The sequence below is a fragment of the Elephantulus edwardii genome, unplaced genomic scaffold (genome assembly GCF_000299155.1).
Source record: "Elephantulus edwardii isolate Elephantulus edwardi_28Jun2011 unplaced genomic scaffold, EleEdw1.0 scaffold00111, whole genome shotgun sequence".
Lineage (NCBI taxonomy): Eukaryota > Metazoa > Chordata > Mammalia > Macroscelidea > Macroscelididae > Elephantulus > Elephantulus edwardii.
In genome coordinates this window covers 9,308,896-9,317,513 of record NW_006399861.1, presented here as the reverse complement: position 1 = coordinate 9,317,513, position 8,618 = coordinate 9,308,896, and the positions used below count along the sequence as shown (strand labels likewise).

Here is an 8,618-nt window from a genome sequence, read left to right as displayed (position 1 = left end):
GAAGTCTCTCTCAGGGAGGAGTGATAGGGAATGGCAAAGGACACACTGACAAAGAAGATTAATCAGAACTGGCTTTGACAAGCACTGTGGCATTTGGGCAAGAACAAACTGGGAAGAGGGTAGGGAGAGTAGTGCAACAATGAATGAATGGAAACCCAAAATCTCTGTAAATGTTTATGAAAATTAATAAAATATAATTATAGGGAAAAAAACACCAAAAAAACAAAGTACTTAACTGCGCTGCAGGAATCTTTACAGGTGTCCTGGTGGTGAGAAGCTGTGCTGCAGTCTCAAAGATAATCAGGTCAATCTACCAGCTGCTCTGAGGAAGAAGAGTGGGTAATTGCCTCTTGTGTGATTTACTGTCTCTGAAAAATCCGTTGGATAGTTTGGTTCCAACTCTATGGCTTGTAATAACAGTTTTTGCAGGGACAGGTGGTGGATTGAAACTGCAGAACTTTTGGCCAACAGGCACTTAACCACTGCATCACCAGAGCTCCTTAAGGGTCCTAATGTTAGCATCAAGGAGTCTAGTGATGACTTACATAGATTAAGAGCAATGGACTATTTTTAATGTTACACTCAGTGATTGTTTGTTTCTTTGTTTGTTTAATGATGGAACTGGTAAATGAGTGCTATGTCATTATTTTTTCTTTTCACCCCAGTAAAGAAAAAAAATGAGAGCAACAATCTTTAAAAACAAACAAAATACAGAACATTTTCTCAGAATAAATCAGACTATTCAGATCCATGTCTTCAGATTAAGGAAAAATATTCTTTTTATTTTCTTTTTCTTACTTGATTGAAAACGAAAATAAATGTTGTTACAGTTCAGCATTTGCCTGTGCATTTGCTCCTGAGGAGCACTGGCTTATGGTGTAAAAATATGATTGATACAGTTTCTGCCTTTATGAAAGTTAGAACCTAGAAGAACTGGTAAGAGTATTATGTAAAAGATTAAGTGGTGATAAAATATGTAAACAATGAGATCTGCAAAAAAGAAAGGCAAAATAAAACCATAGCTAATATTATTGAAAGTTTAAAACATTCTAGATGGTTATCATGTATCTGTAAGGTAGATACAATTACTATTCTCATTTCCAGTAGGGAAATTAAGGCTAGAAAAAACCTGAATCACAGAGTTTGTAATGATGAACAGAGATGCTAACATAAATCACTGTTACGCAAAAGTTCTCCGTCCTTGGAAAGGTCAAGCAAATATTAAACACAGCTAAACACCTTTCTGGTATAGCACTGGTCTGTGCATTGCTGTACAGAGGTAACTCGTGGTTGCTGGGATGCTGAACACTGTGACACTGATGTGCCAAAAGTAGTAATGGTTACCCATAGTGGACAGTGTTTGCTGGAGCTTCCCGACTAAAACAAGCCTGGAAGCAGGAGCAGCATCCACTTCTGAAATGGCTTGTCTCTATGTACGAACAGTGCTCAGGCGTTTCATTCATAGGTTCGCTGTGAGTCATTGACGACACCTAACAACAATAACAATAAACACCTTCGGTAATTATAGAGTCAGAACTTTTGCTGTGGGAGGTAGCTTGAAGTAGATCCCTAAGGGCCTTCCATTTCTAGGAGTCTGGGTCCTCATTTGTACAGTGCTTTAATGATGGGCTTGAGCATACTAGAGATGGTAAGCATGGTACAGGAGGGCTCACGGTTCAGATCTGTTGTTCACAGGGTCACTGTGAATAACAGCATTTTACAACATCTTCAATAGAAGGCTGAAAGCTCTGTTTTCCTCATGAAAAGAAGAAGTAATAGCAAGGACCAGTGAAGAAGCTTTCACTGAAAAACTTGGAAAAGGCAGAGCAGATAATTTAATGCTAACCTTTGAGGAATATTTCCATTTACAGGCCAGGGAGATAAATTGCATTGGTCAAGAGAATAGCTCTGCTGACCTAGTAGTAAAAATCTGTGCTGAGGTCCTGAAGGTATATGGTTGGAATCCACCAGCTGCTTCCCATGAGCAATCTCTTCCTGTGCAATTCCTGTTCTGACTTGATGGCACACAACAAAAAGAGAAGTAATCTACATAATAGTGGAGACAAAGTTTATCATACAATTTTATCTGCTTCTACCCAGAAAGAAGTACAGATAAAATAACATGGGTAGACATATTTAAGATACACATAAAAAATATGAGACATCCCTGACAACTTTTCATGACATAATCTAATAAAGGCACACCAGTTTAAACTTCCAATGAAATTCAAATTTCTTGAATTTTCCACTTTTAGAATTATAAAAATCACAAACCGAAATGGCTCTCAGATTTTGTTCTCTTTAAGGTCCTGGACTTTTATGAAGAGATTCCTATTGTAAGATTTCAAATCTTTTTCTTCTTGCTTTTCCTAATCATGCCCACTACCCCGCACCTCTCAGGAGAACTCAGAATTTGCATAACAGAAACAATATGTCCTTTGAATGTGATTGTTTTTGTTCTGGGATAGATTTAAAGAAAAGACTGCAATCTTATGTATTCTCTGAGTAAATGTGTCAGTCTACCTGTGCAGTATGTTTCTCTTGAATATCTTTAAAACTCATAATTAAATTTTAAATCTTCTCCTAGGAGGCTAGGATTTTGAAGCTCTGCCTCACATACTTTGGGCACATGGCCAGGAGAGACTAGTCCTTGGAGAAGGACATCATGCTTGGAAGGGAGGAGGGATAGCACAGAAGAGAAAGACCCTGGAGATTGACTGATACAGTGACTGGGGCAATGGGGGTTGGTGTGTCAGAATTAGTAAGACTGGCTTAAGACAGGGCAGGATTCAGAGCCAAAATACATAAGGTTTCTATGGGTCATAGGCAACTCAATGGCACATAACAACAACATTCATTTTCAGCCTATCTGGTGCCTACATTTTTGTTTTCTTGACATGGAGATGCAATCCATACTGAAGGCCACATTCTTTGATCTTCTGCAACAAATGCTTAAAAAAATTATTAGACTGGGCAACATTGTGATATATTAAGAAAATATTGAAGTTGTCAATTATTTCACCTTGTTTGGATCCACAATCAATGTCCTTGATACCAGCAGTATGGAAATCAGGAGATGTGTTGCACTCAGCAAGTCTGCAGTCAAAGAGCTCATCAAATTATTGAGGAGCAATGATGTAATTTTGAGGACTAATGTGCATCTGATTCAGGCCATATTCTTTCTGATCACTTGCTATGGGTCTGAGAGCTGGACAATGAATAAGGACAACAGAAGAAAAATGTATGGTTTTGAACTGTGTGGTATTGGAGAAGAGTACTGAATATTCCATGGGCTGTGAAAAGAACAAACAAATATGTCTTGAAAAAAGGTGCAGCCAGAGTGTTCTTTAGAGACAAAGACCATACATTTTCATGTCACATACTTTGGGTATGTTGCTAGGAAACACTTCATGATCAAAAAGGCAGAGGATAGGAAAAAGAGAGAAAGACCCTCAACAAGGTATATTGACACAGCAACTGTTGCAATGCACTCATCATGTATGTCAGAAATTGTGAGGATGGTACAGGTTAGGACAGGATTCAAATCTGTTGTTTGCAGGGTTAAAACCACGTAATAATAAAATAACAAGTCCCTATAAGCCATGCACTTTTGCTCTGAATTACTATAATTCTGGGAAAAGTATGCAATTTTTCCAAGTATAAAGTTTAAGCGTCTATAAAGGCTCTTGGAAGATTTAAGTAATGAAATCCCTCAATGAAATGCAGAAGAAATGACTGAATGTTAATACTGGTTTGTGCACAGTATCCTATACTGAGGGGACAAAATACATAGAACTCTCTTCTTGGTAAATCCAGGTTTTTCTAGTAAAGAGTTATGAGAACTTATAAACAAAAGGGATCCAGGAAGAATCACCTTTTTAATGTTTTCTCTGACAAGGCTCAATTTTTTCCCCCCTCAGCTTCAGCTTAAACTTGCATATGAGTATTTGGTGATTTGTTCCACAATCAGCTCCTGGCCTAGTTTTCACAGCTGATATTGAGCTTCTCCAGCGGTTCTTTCCACAGATGTTATCTATCTGATTCCTATACATATCATAAGGTGAAATCCATGTATATAACCTGTGTTTATGTCTCTTAAAAAATGTATTTGCAATTAATAAGTCATTGTGCAAAATTCAATCATTCTCTCTCCAACTCCATTTCTGTCACCAAGTCCATGTTTTCCAACTACTGAATCTTCTCTGTTCCCAACTTTTGCATTCCAGTCACCCATTATTATTAATGCATCTTGACTTAATGTTCGATCGTTCACCGACTGTAAAAGTTGGTAGAAATCTTCTATTTCCTCTTCTTTGGCTCTGGTTGTTGGTGCATATATCTGAATGATAGTGGTATTCACTGGACTTCCTTGTATGCGTATGGATATTATTCTGTCACTCACAATATTGTACTTCAAGACAGATCTAGAAATGGCTTTCCTAACTATGAAAGCAACCACATTTTTCCTCACCTTTTCATCTCCGGAGTAGTATATCACATGATCATCCGATTCAAAATGCCCCATGCCTGTCCATCTCATCTCACCAATGCCTAGTATGTCAATATTTTTTCGTTCCATTTCCTCCTTAACAATATCTAATTTCCCTGCATTCATGGTTCTCACAGTCCATGTTCCAATCACTAATTTCTGCTTACAACTCTTCCTTTGTATTTCCATACTCAGTTGCCCTTTCTGTCATTCTACGTGTGTTCTGTTGTACATAGGGTTTTCAGAGGCCTGAAATTTCAGAAGTGGAGGGCCAATCCTTCTTCCTAGTCTGTCTCAATCTGAATGTTCACATTTAGAGAAGTATCCTACAGACAAACATTTTACAGAAAAAGTGAAAGATATATCCCTTATTGTGGGGTTAACCATTAGTATCAGTGTTACGGGAGGATATCAAGGGTATCATCCAGGAAGAATGCAAACGGTCATTGCAAATACAGAAGAGGAAGAAAAGACCAAAATGGATGTCAAAAGAAACTCTGAATATTGCACTGGAGAGCAGAGAAGCCAAAGCAGAAGGAAGAATTCAAGACACTAAAGAGCTTATTTCGTGCTCGCTTCGGCAGCACATATACTAAAATTGGAACGATACAGAGAAGATTAGCATGGCCCCTGCGCAAGGATGACATGCAAATTCGCGAAGCGTTCCATATTTTCGACCCTGAAATTAACCAGTCTGTAATGAAGGCTAACTCCTTTCACCTACAAATTTCGTCTTTGGACACAAAGCTAAGTGGCTAGTCCTTACGGAGGGACTGTTTAAAAAGAGGCAGGGAGAAGAAAAGAAAAAAATTAAAGAGCTTATTTCAAAAGGCAGCGCGGGATGACAAAATAAAATATTACAATGAAATGTGCAAGGAGTTGGAGTCAGAAAATCAAAAAGGCGGAACTCGCTCAGCATTTCTTTTTTTTTTTTTTAAGTATCACAATGTTTCTTTTTCTTTTTTTTCAAGTATCACAATGTTTTTTGATAGATACAAGTATATAAAATCAGGGCATGAACATGACTTGATAAATTAAGTAGACTTTATTTCAATACTATAATAATTAAAATTCTCACCATTTGTTTCACACCCACAAAAAAACACTTCAAGGGCATTAACGATCTCGCAAAACTGATCAGTTTTGTGCAAGTAAACCATGTTTCTTTTAAAAAGACTTGTGCACTTGCCCAGGCTCAAGGATATTAAAATTCTAGCACATAAAGCCCATTACTAGAGGTAGAAATACAGGCAATATACTATTACAGCAACAACCATCAATTACAGTTAAGAATTTTTCTGTAACAACCAAATGGATAATCAAATATTGCAACAACTCAAGTATTACTGAGCAAAGTGCATTTCTACAGTATTCAGAGTTGCTATTCCGTTTTCTAACTTTAAACAGCCTATGATAACTGGCAGCAAAGAAGGTCCTTGCAATAGACTACTTTTGCTTGAGAACTTATGATGTAATTATTGCATGGTGCTACTTAATATACTATCTAAACATTAAAGATACTCCTAAAATATTTGATGGTAGACTATGATTAAGACATTACACTACAAAAAAACCTTACGCAGAAGAAAATCCTACTGACGTGCTTCTGCTTTAAATATTGTGAAAACATTTCAGCGGAATGAATTTTTCGCAGTGGTTAGGTCAAATGCAGTTACATCATAGCAACAGTATGTTTTGCATAATTAAAGGCTTTGCCTGGTTCTTTAGTCAGCTTCTTCCTCTGGTTCCTCTTCTTCAGCAGTTTCTAGCCAGGTTAGCCACTGATTCACCTGGAACAAAGCCTTGCCTTTCCCCGGAAACTCTTGGGTTATATCTTCTTTCCAAGCCAAAAAAAGCTTCTTCTTCGATAATTTACATGTCATAAAAGTAAACAAAAAAAGCGAAGTAACATGCCTTTTGGGAAGTTGCTGTTGAAACAGTGGACCTGTAGAGCATACAGGGCACTGCCTTGTAGATCAACATGATCATGTAGGAATTTCTGCATTACTGGCTTGAAAGAAAGCAGCAGTTGTTTTTCCTGCTCTACTTGTTCTTTGGAAGCAGTAGAGTAAGAATCTGTTTTGTCACTGGGTGGGTTTACTTCACTAGAAATATATTGTAAGAAGCTGGTCATTAGAATGTTCACAAATCCTTTATCTACATGAAGTTTGGGAGAAATATTATCTTTAATCCATTTGTATATGGTTTGAGGGGATGGATCCAGCTTTATTTGTTTTAATAGTTCTTTCTCTAGTTTGAGGAGTGGGAATAAGAAACTCAGTCCCTTTCCTTCCAGAATCTCCAGCATATGGTCTTTATTCTGATCAATTTCTGGAAGCATCTTCTGTATATTGACCTTGCTTTGTTGAAAAAGTTCTGTTAACCATTCTCGATCTTGTAATTTAGCTAATTGCTGAAGGCAAAGTAAGAAGAGAGGAAAATGGGTGCCACTTTTCAGTGGTTGAGCTAGTTCTGAAATGCTCACCAGCTCTGAAATGATGGCACGAGCTGCAAACTGTGCTAAATAAGATTTCACCAAGGGGATGTCAACCTCCAGTTTGGGGCACTGGTCCAATACATTCAGGAAAGCCTGCATGAAGTTGTCACTTGTGGCGATTCCTTCCTGTTTCAGTAAACTGATCAAAGAACTTGCTTTTTCTTTATCTTCGTCACTTCTATCTAGCAACAGGAGGATTACTTTGCTTAACATCTCGGGAAGAAAATGTTTAGGGGTCCTAATTTCCCTTACACCATTGACAGCCTCATTTACATTTCCACTATTCAGATACTCAGTCACAACAGTTTCAGTTAATTTAAGTAGTTCTTCCTTTGATGGTGGCGGCTTTTTGCTGGTCTTGGCAGGTTTTTCCTGGATAAGTGGTGGATTAGTTTTGAGACCAAGCTGAGGTGTCTGTCCCAGAGGTGGTGTTTGAGTGCGTGGTGGTTGTGCACTAGGAGGAATCATAGTCATCTGGGGCTGAAGCTTTGGCACTTGATTTTTATTCATTAGGAAAGATTGAGCAGGCCTCAGGCTAATCTCATCTGCATTAAGCTGTCCTTTCTTAGAAAACCGAAGTGGCATATCCTTCGACTGTCCTTGTAGCTGGGATAAGAGTCCCTGACTCTGGTTATGATAGACCTGGCTTAGTCCCTGGCTTTTCATAAACTTGCCTCCCATCTCTCCAAACTGCGATTGTGAGGGAGGCATGATGTGTCCCCCATGGCCATTGAAGAGTTTATTTGAATGATGAGGTCCCATGGTGGGTGAAAATTTATCCTGGATAACTCCTGGACCAGTACCAATTTTGCAACCTGGAATTTGTCCAAACATATCAGCAAGTCCTCCAAGTGGGTCCCTATCCATTTTCATCCTAGGTGGCATAAACGGTTCCTCCAGAAAGAAGTCACTTTTCATCCCTTGAGCCATAGGAGCAGGAATAAACACTCCTAGATCTTTTACCACATCTTGACGGATTTGATTGATCGTCTTTGGTCCATGAGGAACCCAGTGGTGTTCTCACAACTCTACGGTATTCTGCAGCAGGAAACAAATCCTTGCTGGCAATTCCTTACTTAACATCAAGGAGCACATTCGGGCAAAGTACTGATCCATTAAGGACTTGGCTCGTTCGTGGTCTAATCTAAGTCCCACTGTCCTCATTATCTGACAGAGGCACTCCAAATCCTCTCCCATACCTTTGAGTTGGACTCTCTTCTTCTTTTCCAAAAGTGTTTTGATGCACTTATGAAGGATATATTCATGAATAAGATCAAGCTTTCCACAACCAGGAGAAGATAAAATAGATGAATGGGACCTTCTAAGAATCCAATCCCTATGCACATCCAAAACCTTCTCCAACAGGGTAAAAAGGGAAGCCACAGACTGGGAAAAAGTGTGTGGTAATGACATGTCAGATAAGGGACTTATATCTAGAATTTATAAAATACTTGAGCACCACAACAAGATGAAGGTGAATAATCCAATTGAAAAATGGGCAGAGGATATGAATAGACACTTCACCAAAGAAGACATTAAGATGGCCAACAAGCACATGAAGAAATGTTCAAAATCCCTAGCTCTAAGACAGATGCAAGTCAAAACAACTATGAGATATCATCTCACCCCAGT

The 8,618-nt window shown here is 38.5% G+C and overlaps 1 pseudogene; it reads right to left on the bottom strand.

Annotated features, from left to right (window-relative positions):
• Positions 1-6,213: 6,213 nt before the first annotated feature.
• LOC102875141 overlaps positions 6,214-8,618 on the bottom strand; it is a 38,247-nt pseudogene continuing 35,842 nt past the window's right edge.